Source organism: Euphorbia lathyris, chromosome 2 (assembly GCF_963576675.1).
Source record: "Euphorbia lathyris chromosome 2, ddEupLath1.1, whole genome shotgun sequence".
Classification (NCBI taxonomy): domain Eukaryota; kingdom Viridiplantae; phylum Streptophyta; class Magnoliopsida; order Malpighiales; family Euphorbiaceae; genus Euphorbia; species Euphorbia lathyris.
Window position 1 is genome coordinate 112,731,638 of NC_088911.1, and position 13,785 is coordinate 112,745,422.

A 13,785-nucleotide genomic window follows, 5' to 3' on the forward strand; every position below is an offset into this window, starting at 1 on the left:
CCTCTACCCATTTCGTAAAGTGATCAATAGCTACCACCACGTATTTCCTTTGTCTCTTTGTAGGAGGAAAGGGACCGACAATGTCGATACCCCAAATGGCGAAAGGTCGTCCCTCGATGATGGGATTTTATAGGTGCTTAGCTGTGTGAGATTCATTCGCATGAACCTGGCAGTTATGACAGGACTCTACCAACTTCTGAGCATCAAGCTCTGCCGTAGGCCAATAAAATCCAAACAACCTGGACTTTTTTAGAATGGAGGCGGATGCTTCATGGGCTCCATAAGCACCTTCATGTAACTCTTTGAGGATCTCCTGTCCCTCTTCTGTCGTAACACACTTCAACCAAGGCTGTCTGAAAGATTTTCTGTACATGTGATCATTTATTATGGAGAAGTATGCTGCTTTTCTTACCGTCCGCCTGGCTTTTTCTTTGTCTTGAGGCAAAGTTCCGTCTGCGAGGTACTACTGGATTGGCAATCTCTAATCTCCAATGGCGGATGTAAGAAGAGCGACGACTTTTGGAGCGAATGTCGTTCTAGTTTTCACTTCGAATGGGCATTGTAGATCCACCCACTGATCTTTGCTAGAAGCCAGCTTAGCTAGGTGGTCTGCTTCTGTGTTTGATCCTCGAAGCACATAGACTAACTCCTATTTTGTTTCTTTAATTTCCAGGTGGTTTAATAGCTTTTTGGCATCCTCTACATATTTGACCAGAGTTTCATCTTTCACATCAAAAATTTTGATTACCTGGTTGACCATCAGCTTGGAGTCGCTATAGATCACAACCCGCTCCAGTGTAATCTCCTTCAACAGGCGTAGCCCCAACATCAAGGCCTCATATTCTGCAGTATTATTTGTCGCGGGAAACTCTAGCTTCGCAGCATAATGTAATTTGATGTAATGAGGTCCCTTGATCACTATGCCTATTCGTACACCTTCTGCTGAAGAAGTGCCATCAGTGTACATCATCCATTCCTCCACTTTTGGCTTAGGAAGATTCACGCCCTCTTCAGTGAATTCGTTCACAAAGTCTGCCAAGACTTGGCTTTTCAAGACGGCTCTACCTTCATAACGAACGTCAAATTCGCCTAGGCGGATTGCCCACTCCATCAACCTCCCTGAAGTTTCTGGCTTTTGTAATACCTTCCTCATAGGTATGTTGGTGCGAACGATGACTGTATGAGCCTGGAAATAGGGTCTAAGGCGAATTGAGGTGGTGACCACAGCTAATGCCATCTTATCCAATCTTGAATACCGAGTTTCGGCATCTTTTAGGACTTTACTTACATAATAGATTGGATATTGTTGGCCATCTACCTCCCTTATCATGGCAGTACAAACTGCTTTGTCAGTGACAGAAACATACATGTATAGACTCTCACCTTCCAGGGGCCTGCTCATTAAAGGCGGTTCTGAGAGGAAGCGCTTGATCCTTTCAAAGGCTTGCTTACAATCTTCATTCCACTCGAACGCTTTCTGTTTTTTTATCACTTCATAGAAAGGTTGGCATCTACGAGCAGAGCATGAGATGAATCGACCAAGTGCTATGATCCGCCCGTTGAGGCGTTGCACCTCTCTAACACTATGCGGAGCCTTCATGTCCAGTACAACTTTGATTTTATCTGGATTAGGTCCTACTCCCTTCTGGCTGATCATATATCCCAGGAACTTTCCATAAGTTGCCCCGAAAGTGAACTTCTTAGGGTTTAGCTTAATGTTGTGATGGCGAAGGACTCCCAAGACCTCTCTTATGTCCTCGGCATGCCTCTCCATGGTGGTGATTTTGATGATCATGTCATCCACGTAAACTGAGAAGTTATCACCCTTTCTTCCTTCGAATATCTTGTTCATCATCCGCTATAAGTAGCTCCAGCGTTCTTGAGCCCAAAAGGCATAACCTTAAAACAATAGGTTGCCTGGTGAGTTAAAAAGGAAGTTTTGATTCTGTCAGATGGCTCCATGGGGATCTGATGATAGCTCGACTTCACATCTGTGAAGGAATATATGGCGTGTCCTGCAGTCCCATCAACTAGAATATCGATGTAAGGCAAAGGGTAGTTGTCTTTGGGACAAGCCTTATTAAGGTCCGTGAAATCAATACACATGCGATATGATCCGCCTGCCTTTTTTACTAGGACCACGTTCGCCGGCCATTATGTATAAATAACTTCCTCAATGGCATCTGCCTTTTTCAGTTTAGATATTGTTGGTCCCGTATAATGTGACAAGGTTAGTTCCAAAGGGGGGGATAGGAACTATTTAAAATTTTGTCCGTTAAGGCTGACTTCTTTTCTTTAAGAAAAGGTTTACACAGCGACGCTAAGTAGTTTTAAGACACAAGCTTAGTCAACTGGTGACTAAGTTTGTTTCTTTCCTTGAGTCAGGATATAACACTTAAGTCTATTCCTGAACTCAGCTTCTTAGTGCACTCAACTCAGCGTGAGTTCGTTACTTAGTCAGTTTTATAGCAAGTAATATATAAAGGAGTTTAAAGGTTAGAAATATGTTACTCAGCAGACATATCCTGGTTCGGCCTCTCCGCCTATGTCCAGTCCCCGGAACTCGTTCCGAGCTTTTTGAATCCTCTACTGAGCTCTTTAAAGGTAGAGCACGAAACCTTTTACAACAGAAGCTGAGTATACAAGAGTACCTTCCTCTATTCCTCTACTCACTCCTATACCTACCGCTGAGTACTATAACCGAGTACTCAGCTTCTCCTTTCTATTCTTCTAGAAATGATAAGTGTTTGTCCTAAACAACAATTGCTAAGACACCTTAGATGAATAAAATCACTCTAGACTTTTACACAATGATTGGAATTGGTGTAAGATTTGCTTTGCTTTTCTCACAGAACTTCAAGTATGAATTTGGTCAGCGTTTCGACTTGATTGAAGATCTGCATCGAATGAAGCATTTGAAAGGCCTATTTATAGTGACACTTCAAGCACCGGTGATTTCGAATTTCGAAATAACCGTTGGAGGCTAACGGCTTCCTGTCGCTTTCATTCTGGACGTGCTCAGTGTCGTTGGCCAATGAGATTCTTGTATCTTCTGTCTAAAGTAGTGCTCAGTAGCTTTTCGTCAGATGAACAGAATGTTTCGACATTAATAGTAAAGTCTTCCAGACAGCTTACTGCGTCTTCTAAGCTTTACCCAAAGTAGAAATACTTTGTCTCTAAGTTGGTTCTGTTCTGCCGTTGTCTTGTACTTCTTGTCGTTTAACTCAGCAGCTTCATCCTTGAAGCAATTGATAGAAGGCTTCTCGATCCTTCTTCATGCTGAGTTAGTGCTTTGCTCAAGACGACTGCGTTTTGTCTTCCTGGGCCGTGAGGTCTTGATCTGTTGACTTGGGCTTGACTTCCTCTTATGGGCCTTTAGGCTTTTTATCTTAATGTCTTATAAATCAATTAACTCAACATTGAACAAACACATTAGTGTGAATAAATCAAAGCATTTAAATTTAATGTGTTAGAATATTTTTATCATTCACATAAATAATTTTGTCAAATCAAAATCATGTGGAAAGGTGTTTCAACAAACTCCCCTATTTTGATGTTGGCAAAAATATTCAGTAAGGAACTCAGTATTGAGCTCCCCCATGATAGTTGACCTTGTTTTCTCACAGATACTCCCCCGTAAGGGTTGAGCTACTGACTTTGTTTTACTTTAAACATTTCAAGGTTTAATCAAGTAAGTCTAAGGTCAGTTTTCAAAAATAGGTCAGCTCATGGAACATATTCTATTTAACTCAGTTAAGTTCTGCGGAAGATTTAGATATCAGAGTACGCTGAGTATATCTTTGTTCAATGAGTTTTAGTTAAGAGGACATATAAAAGAGGTCAACTTATAGATCAACATAGCAGACAATCATGAAGCAGTGTAAGCACATAACACAGTTGATTTAATGAAGATACGTTAAATGTTTAGCACAAAACATAAGTAAGCATCACAGAAGTTTAGTCAATTGAAAAAGGTAGATGCATGCATAGTTTTGAATTGATGGCCAGCACAACAAAGTATATTAGGAAAAGAATACAAGTTTTAAAAAGCCTACATCTAGCAATTCTAGTCAAGCTATTTTTCTTGTAGTTGATGTGGGCAGAATGCTCTTTGGCTTTTCCCTTTTGTTTCTGCTGACTTCCAGATGCTTCTCTTGTATGCTGAGTTCTTTTAGCTTGTTCTTTCTCCCCTGTTTTGCCAGCATTAGGTAGAGGAGGAATGAAGGTGTTGTTGAGGGCAGCATGAGTTAACCGTACAGAGAATGCCTTAAGCTTGCGCGTGCTTTCATTTATACCATCAAAAATAGGAACACCATCATCCAAGACAGAATGGGGAACCCTGACCGAGGCACTGAGCATACTCAGAATGTATTCTTGAGACTTCCCAACCCAGGTGATACTGTCAGTCAGCATGGCAAAAGCTTGATGAAACATTTTAAGCAGAGCCGAGTCATAATACTGACGTTGAGCATTCGAATGACGCACATGTTTGAAGATGGATTGGGAGTGTTGCAGAAGCTCATTCGTCTTGAGTTGCTCAGTTTCCATCTCTTCCTTACTCAAGTTGAGTAGACGAACAGCCTCACTAATTTGCTCAATGGAGCATTGGGAGGTGGAAGAGAGTTGCTCGTTGGTTCTGGCTTGCTCAGAGTGAAGCTGGTTGAAGAGTTGATGAACTTCAGCAGAAGTTGACCCTGGAGAGAGTTCATGTGATTGACCATTGTCAGCTGGAGTTTGGCCAGCTTTGTTATTGATTCCTGCTTGGGCTGTTGAGACTGGAGTGATGTCATGACACTCAGAAGATCCTTAAGACCTTTGATTTCTGTGAGAAGCTGAGTGACAGATGAAAGTTAAGTTGGTTCAACAGGAACTGACCCAGCGGCTTCGGCATTGGTTTGATGAAGGTCCTAGAGCAAAGCTTGAGCTGAGTCAATGATTCTTCGACCAGACTCAGTTGCGTGTAAGTAGTTGTAGGATCCATCAATGTGTGGCCCAAATGCCGGAGTATGAGTGGCACCGGATGGAGGAGGTGTTTGGTTCAGTTCATTATTGGACGTGCTAGCATGATCAGCGGCTGGACTTGAGTTTAGATTGCCAGCAGGAGCTGATTGGTTGATATTCTGCACTTGAGGATATGGAAGAGGATGATCGGCAGAATTATCTACTTGCTCAGAGTCAGGCTGAATCTGACTGGTTTGAGGAGGTTGAGGTGTTTCAGCATTGACCTGAGCAGGTGTTTCCTTAGCTAGCTCAGTATGTTGAGGAGCAGGAACTTCGAGTACTTGCTCGGTATCAACTTGATGTTGAGTAGCAATTGAGTCGGCATGTTCCTTTGGTTGAGAAACAGAGGCTTGCTTTTCTGGGTGCTCTCTTGGAGGAGACTCAGTGGGATTGGAGAAGAACTTAAACTGCATATCAGGGAGATCAGTGATCGGATCCCGTAGTGGTGAGTCATCCATAAGATCAATCACTGGGGATTTATGAGCCTTCTTTTTAAGTCTCCTTAATCTTTTAGTCTTTGGAGGAGAGGGGTCAACAGGAATGGACTCAATTGAGTCAGTAGGTGAAGTTGCCCCTTGATTAGCAGGATCATTTGCTGTTGGCTCAGCTTCTTCTTCAACCTGCTCAGTGTTGGTTGGTTTATGTTGCTCAACATCTACTGTCTCATGTTGCTCAACATCTACTGTCTCCTCAGTATCAAACTGACCACCCAATTCTTCTTCATCTTGGTCAGTGGGGTTTTTCTCAAGATCAATGCCCTAACTTCGCACAAAATGAGAGTCTTCAGAGATTATGACGTCCAGTGGAGGTGCATTGATAGGACTCAACCCAGAGGAGATTTTCTTCTTCTTTCTCAGTTTTTGCTCAGGAGTGTCCTCTTTTTCTTCTTCCTCAGGCTCAGCTTGCCTTTTGAGGTTTTCTGCTGACTTAGGTCCAACCTGACCTTGTGCAACTTGAGGCTTTGTCCCTTTGGACACAAACCAAAGCTTTTTCGGTGGAGCGTCAGCGTCCTTGGAAGAGCTTTGAACAGCTTTCCTCTTTCTGTCCTACTTGTTAGCTTGAGCTTTCCTCTTTTTCTTTCCTTCTCTGGTCTGCATCCCCTCTGTTTCCTGAACAGCGGCCCCTTTTCCTTTCTTAGGGACAATGGGTTGATCGTAGACCAAGCCAAATAATGCAGCTGCAGTAATTTCAGTCCCCCAGACATTGATTTCCTCAACCAAATTCACCTGGTGATCTTTGAGGATTCTGGTAATAATGGAGCCTAACCTAAGGGTTCCAGTACTTCTTTGAAAACCACCGATTAAAAAGACTGGCATGTTGATCGGCTGGTAGGTCAGCATGTGCCAGATGAAGCACTGCTCGAAGTTCGACGCTGAGGAAGTGGAGTTGACCTTTGGAAAGAGGAAGTTGGTCAGTATGTAATGAGCCATCTTTTGATTCTGACCCATGGAGGTGCTCAAGATTTCCCCGACATGACCGGCAGGTTTGCAAAACTCAGCGGGATAATCAATTTTATCTTGGTCACCTGATTTTCTAAGTTTAGCTCCTTCGGTTTTCAGCTTTAGCAGTGAGGCAAAGTAAGGAGGGTTGATGAAGATATCTTTCCCTTGAACCTTGGTGACCATGTAGTCCCGGTTATCATCAGTGGCTCTTAGGTTAGTGTAGAACTCCTTCACTAACTCAGGATAGGTGGCTTCTCGAGTCGAGAACAGCTCGGTCCAGCCGTTCTTTGAGATCCACTCACATAAGGGTTGCTCAGCTTCCACAAAGCCCTTCGAGAACCAGCGGGAGTGGTCAACCTTATATCCCCTTACGCTGTTGTAAACAATGGAGTAGGTACGTTCCATCGGTTTCTTTCCCTTATTCTGCTTCTGTTTCCCTTTCGAAGAGGTAGCTTGGTCAGCCTGGGTTTTCTTGCTCGGGGTAGTGACCTTAGAGTGGTCACGCTGACCAGGTTCTTGAGACTTGGTGGGAGTCTCGCTATATTCATGCTGAGTAGGAGATGTAGGGTTTTCATCGGAGCGGTTATCGTCGTAACCGGCACCGGAGACATTCTGAGAATCGTTAGACATGATTCTTAGAGAATTTTGAGAAGTTTGGGAACTTTAGAGAAGAGAGAATTTGAATACCAGAAATTTCTAAGCGTAAAGAGGTACAAGTAGGAATTCATCCACTATTTATAGAGGTGATGAGTTGATCTGAAGCGTTGAGGTGGCCGTTTGACCTCGAGATACTCAACCGACAAAGATTCTGGCATTTATGACACAATCGGCGCATGTATTTTCTAATTATTGTGCTTACGTCATCCTAGGTGGCTATTTAATTCGCGTGTTTAGCATTAATTTGTGCAACGGATCTTTTACTCAGTGTTAAGAATTCTAAACGTTTAATGTTCTGAGTAATCAGTTCTACGCAAAGGAATTATTCGTGTGCTTAGTAACTCAGCTTAAGATAACCACTCAGCGTGTATGTCTACTCAGCATGTAATAGACATTGATTTAGCATAAATCATTCAGCATGGTAATCAACTCAGCATGCATATATCACATATTATACTTGGAATTTATTGAAGAGTATTAAACATACCAATGGCTTCTCTACGTATGTTGAATTGCTCACGAGCCAGTGGCTTTGTGAAGATATTAGCAAGCTGCTCATCCATTGGGACATAGGTCAGCTTGATCTCTCCCTTGAGTACATGATCTCTGATGAAGTGATGTCTTATGCTGACGTGCTTCATCCTGTTGTGCTGGATTGGGTTCTTTGATAGGTCAATGGCACTCTTGTTGTCACATTTGACTTCAATTGTTTTAGTCTGAACACCATAATCTTCTAGCTGTTACTTAATCCAGAGGACTTGAGCAACACAGCTTCCAGCAGCAATGTACTCAGCTTCAGTGGTTGACAGGGCTACTGACGACTGCTTCTTACTGAACCAAGACACAAGACAACTTCCAAGGAAGTGACATCCTCCTGAGGTGCTCTTTCGTTCAAGCTTGTCTCATCCATAGTCAGCATCAGTGTATCCAATGTGTGAAATTATAAGTATTGGGATACCATAAACCTGCATTCACTGAGCCTTGCAAATATCTAAGGATTCTTTTTACAGCTATGTAATGAGATTCCTTAGGGTTAGATTGAAAACTAGCACAATAACATACTGAGAACTGAATGTCCGGCCTACTAGCAGTTAAGTAGAGTAGAGAGCCAATCATACCTCGATACAGTTTGTTGTCTACTGACTTACCATTTTCGTCAGCGCAGAGGACAGTGTCAGTGCCCATAGGGGTAGATATTGACTTGCAATTCTTAAGTTCATACTTCTTCAATATTTCCTTAGCATACTTAGTTTGACTGATGAAGATGCCATTTTTCCCTTGTTTGATTTGAAGTCCAAGGAAGAAGTTGAGTTCTCCCATCATTGACATTTCAAACTCAGTCTGCATCTGCTTACTAAATTCCTTGCACATGGACTCATTAGTGGCACCAAAAATAATGTCATCAACATATATCTGAGCCAGTAGGGTATCTTTACCCTTCCTCTTAATGAATAAGGTTGTATCAGATTTACCTCTGACATAATTTCTAGTCAGCAGGAAACTGGCCAGCCTCTCATACCAAGCACGTGGTGCTTGCTTGAGACCATACAGAGCCTTTTTGAGTTTATAAACATGGTTTGGGAACTTGGGATCCTCAAACCCTAGAGGCTGATTAACATAGACTTCCTCGTTTATAACTCCATTAAGGAATGCACTCTTAACATCCATTTGAAATAATTTAAAGTTCATATAACTTGCATATGCACATAAAATTCTTATAGCCTATAGCCTTGCCACTGGGGCGAAGGTCTCACCATAGTCAATACCTTCTTGCTGACTATAGCCCTGAGCTACTAGTCTTGCTTTGTTCCTGACCACGTTCCCTTGTTCATCTAGCTTGTTACGGAAGACCCATCTTGTTCCTATGGTCTTCTGACTTCTTGGATTTGGCACTAAGTCCCACACTTCATTTCTTCTGAACTGATCAAGTTCTTCTTGCATTGCACTCATCCAGAACTCATCGTGATCAGCTTCAGCGAAGTTCTTTGGTTCCTGAACTGAGACGAATGCTACGTTGCTGAGGTATCTCCTGAGTTGATTTCTTGTCATCAGCGTGTTTTCAGCAGCATCAAAAATGACACTCTCTGAGTGTCCTCTTGGTATTCTGATCTCTTTTGGTAGAGTGATGTCTTGAGCTGGTTGTGTTTCAACAATCTCTGCAGGTATAGATTGGTCAGTGAAAACAATTTGAGTTTCGCTTTTACCTTTGGTCAGCCCTTGAGGTAGTGACTCAGCGGCTGTTTCTTGGTCAGCGGGTGCTGAGTATGGATCATCCTCAGTCAGCTTCTTGTCTTTTCCTGCAGGGTTAGTTTCATCGAACTCAACGTGTACTGACTCTTCTAAGACCTGAGTTCGTTTATTGAAAACTCTATATGCTTTGCTGTTTGTTGAGTATCCTAAAAAGATAGCTTCATCAGCTTTTGAATCAAACTTAGCAAGGCTGTTTTTAGTATTTAGAATAAAACATTTACAGCCGAAGGCACGAAAGTATCCAATGTTGGGTTTTCGTCCTTTCTAAAGTTCGTAGGGAGTCTTCTTTAATATGGGTCTGACTAGAGCCCTATTAAGTATATAGCAAGCTGTGTTGACAGCTTCTCCCCAAAAGTACTTTGGAAGCCTATGCTCACTCAGCATTGTCCTGGCTATTTCAACCAAGGTTCTGTTTTTCCTTTCAACTACCCCATTCTGTTGAGGCGTCCTAAGAGCAGAAAAGTTATGGTCAATGCCGATGGCTTCACATAATTCAACAAACTGTTGGTTTTTGAATTCTCCACCATTATCACTTCGGATGTGAGCTAACTTTAGGTCTTTATCATTTTCAAGTTTTCTTACTAATGTTGAAAACGTCTCAAAGGTTTCATCCTTGCTACTCAGCAAGATGATCCAAGTGTACCGAGAAAAGTCATCTACAATGACCAAGGAAAATCTTCTACCACCCAAGCTCAGCGGCTGGACTGGTCCGAAGAGATCCAAGTGTAGCAACTCGAGTGGACGCTTGGTTGAGACAATGTTTTTACTATGAAAAGATGTTTTAGTTTGTTTTCCAGCCTGACAAGCATTGCATAATTGATCTTTTTCGAACTTAAGTTCTGGCAGTCCCTCAGCTAATTGCTTTCTTGCTAATTTGGCCAGGAGGTCCATGCTTACATGATCAAGTCTCTTGTGCCATAGCCAGGAATTTTCTTCCTTTGACACTAAGCATACATTTTTTAAAAATTTCTTTTCCAAATTCAGCATAAAGACATTGTCAATACGAGGGGCAATTAAAATCAATTCATTTTTTTTCCCCTCGAGTATTTTACATCCAGTGTTATCAAATATAACTTTTCTCCCGTTATCGCATAGCTGAGCTACGCTGAGTAAGTTATATTTAAGTCCACTGACTAGGGAGACTGACTCAATAGTAGGATTACCACCAACGGTTCCTGACCCTACTATCTTACCTTTTTTGTTGTCTCTGAAACTTACGCTTCCACCTCATTTACGCACAAGTGTGATGAACTAAGTTTCATCACCCGTCATATGCCTCGAGCATGCGCTGTCAATGTACCACATTTTTTACTTCTCAGCACACCTCAGGCTTACCTGCAATATAACTAGTTATCTTTAGGTACCCAAGTCTTTTTGGGTCCTTGTTTGTTAGGCTCAGCAGGTAAAGCATCATATTTAATCTTATGACGACACACTTGGACAGTGTGTCCATTTTCCCCACAGAAGTCACAGCTGACCTTCCGTTTGGGATATCTCACTGACTGGTCAGCACCCCAGTGCTGAGCATGCCAGCACACCTTTGTGGTGTGTCCTTTCTTCCCACAGAAGTCACAATGGACATTCCGCTGAGGATTCCATCTCTGCTGACCAGTACTTCGGTACTGAGTGTTCAGAGGAATATTTCTTTTATTCGGAATCTTGAGTTGATTCTGAATAGATGTGATGTCCTTTCTCAGTTTCTTAGAATCTGATTAGACCTCTGAGACAAACTTGTGCATAGTTTCTACGTTGCTATGCAAAGTTGAGTTGTCTTGGAGGAGATATCGAAGGTCACTCAGTTTGACCTCTTCAATCTCGTCACATCGCCTGTTGAGTGCTCTAACCTTCTTGTTACACTTTTTAATAAGTGTGTAGAGCTCACTCAAGGCATTTACCATTTCATTTCTGAGCAGGGGTAGTGATATTACCTCAGTTGAGTGTGCTTCATCGTCAGATGCAATGGAGGGGTCAGCATGCTCAGAAACACAAGGCTCAGCAAGCTCATCTGCCATGAAGCAGATCTTTGCTGACTCAGTGGCATCATCTCCTGATGATGATGACTCATCACTATCACTCTAGGTTGCCACCATTGCCTTCTTGATGTTCTTCTTTTCCTTCCTCAAGGTAGGACAGCTTGATTTGATATGGCCAGTTTGACGACATTCAAAGCATGTGATGGGCTTTGAGCTGTCCTTCTTGTACTTGCTGTCGCTAGACTCAACTTTGTACTTGTCAAACTTCTTGTAAGGCTTCTTGGAATATTTATCATTCTTTCTGAACAACCTTTTCATTTTTCTAGTGAACATGGCCATCTCTTCATCGTCTGTTGAGCTCCCATCAGTGGAGTCAGCTTTCATGACAAGAGACTTTTGCTTCTTGTCCTCAGACTTCTCCTTCACCTCAAAATTCTTCATTGAGATCTCATGGGTCAGCAGAGATCCAATGAGTTCATCATACTTGTAGGTGGTCAAATCTTGAGCTTCCTCAACAGCGGTTTTCTTGGCTTGCCAGCTTTTGGGAAGGCTCCTCAGTATCTTATTGACTTGCTCTTCCTCAGTAAAGATCTTGCCAAGTCTTTTGAGCTCGTTGATTATATTTGTGAATCTTGAGTTCATTTCAGGAGATTCCTTCATCATCATTCATTTCAAACAGCTCATACAACCTCATGTGCTGGTTCACCTTGGACTCCTTAACTTTGTTGGTTCCTTCATAGGTGACCTCCAGTTTCTTCCAGATTTCCTGCGCTGACTCACAACCTGAAATCTTGTTGTACTCTACAGCATCTAACGCACAGTGAAGCATGTTTATAGCCGAAGCATGATTTTGTAGCTTCTTGAGGTCATCTTCTGTCCACTTAGCCTCAGCTTTGACAACCGTTTGACCGTCAACAGTTTCAACAGGAACAAATGGGCCTTGGACTATAGAAAGCCATGCACTCATATTTGTTGCCTGAATGAAATTTTTCATTCTATTCTTCCAAAAGGTGTAGTTAGACCCAAAGAACAGAGGAGGCCGAGTAATGGACAGTCCCTCAGGAAGAATCTGAGTTGTCTGATTTCCTGGGAGGAAACGAGTGCTGTTCTCAGCCATTGTGGGGATCAGCTCAAGATAGTTATATCTTGCTCAGTGAGCTTTTAAGCTCTGATACCACTTGTTGGTCCCGTATAACGTGACAAGGTTAGTTCCAAGGGAGGGGGGATACGAACTATTTAAAATTTTGTCCGTTAAGGCTGACTTCTTTTCTTTAAGAAAAGGTTTACACAGCAGCGCTAAGTAGTTTTAAGACACAAGCTTAGTCAACTGGTGACTAAGTTTGTTTCTTTCCTTGAGTCAGGAGATAGCACTTAAGTCTATTCCTGAACTCAGCTTCTTAGTGCACTCAACTCAGCGTGAGTTCGTTACTTAGTCAGTTTTATAGCAAGCAATATATAAAGGAGTTTAAAGGTTAGAAATATGTTACTCAGCAGACATATCCTGGTTCGGCCTCTCCGCCTACGTCCAGTCCCCGGAACACGTTCCGAGCTTTTTGAATCCTCTACTGAGCTCTTTAAAGGTAGAGCACGAAACCTTTTACAACAGAAGCTGAGTATACAAGAGTACCTTCCTCTATTCCTCTACTCACTCCTATACCTACCGCTGAGTACTATAACCGAGTACTCAGCTTCTCCTTTCTATTCTTCTAGAAATGATAAGTGTTTGTCCTAAACAACAATTGCTAAGACACCTTAGATGAATGAAATCACTCTAGACTTTTACACAATGATTGGAATTGGTGTAAGATTTGATTTGCTTTTCTCACAGAACTTCAAGTATGAATTTGGTCAGCGTTTCGACTTGATTGAAGATCTGCATCGAATGAAGCATTTGAAAGGCCTATTTATAGTGACACTTCAAGCACCGGTGATTTCGAATTTCGAAATAACCGTTGGAGGCTAACGGCTTCCTGTCGCTTTCATTCTGGACGTGCTCAGTGTCGTTGGCCAATGAGATTCTTGTATCTTCTGTCTACGGTAGTGCTCATCAGCTTTTCGTCAGATGAACAGAATGTTTCGACATTAATAGTAAAGTCTTCCAGACAGCTTACTGTGTCTTCTGAGGTTTACCCAAAGTAGAAATACTTTGTCTCTAAGTTGGTTCTGTTCTGCCGATGTCTTGTACTTCTTGTCGTTTAACTCAGCAGCTTCATCTTGAAGCAATTGATAGAAGGCTTCTCGATCCTTCTTCATGCTGAGTTAGTGCTTTGCTCAAGACGACTGCGTTTTGTCTTTCTGGGCCGTGAGGTCTTGATCTGTTGACTTGGGCTTGACTTCCTCTTATGGGCCTTTAGGCTTTTTATCTTAATGTCTTATAAATCAATTAACTCAACATTGAACAAACACATTAGTGTGAATAAATCAAAGCATTTAAATTTAACGTGTTAGAATATTTTTATCAT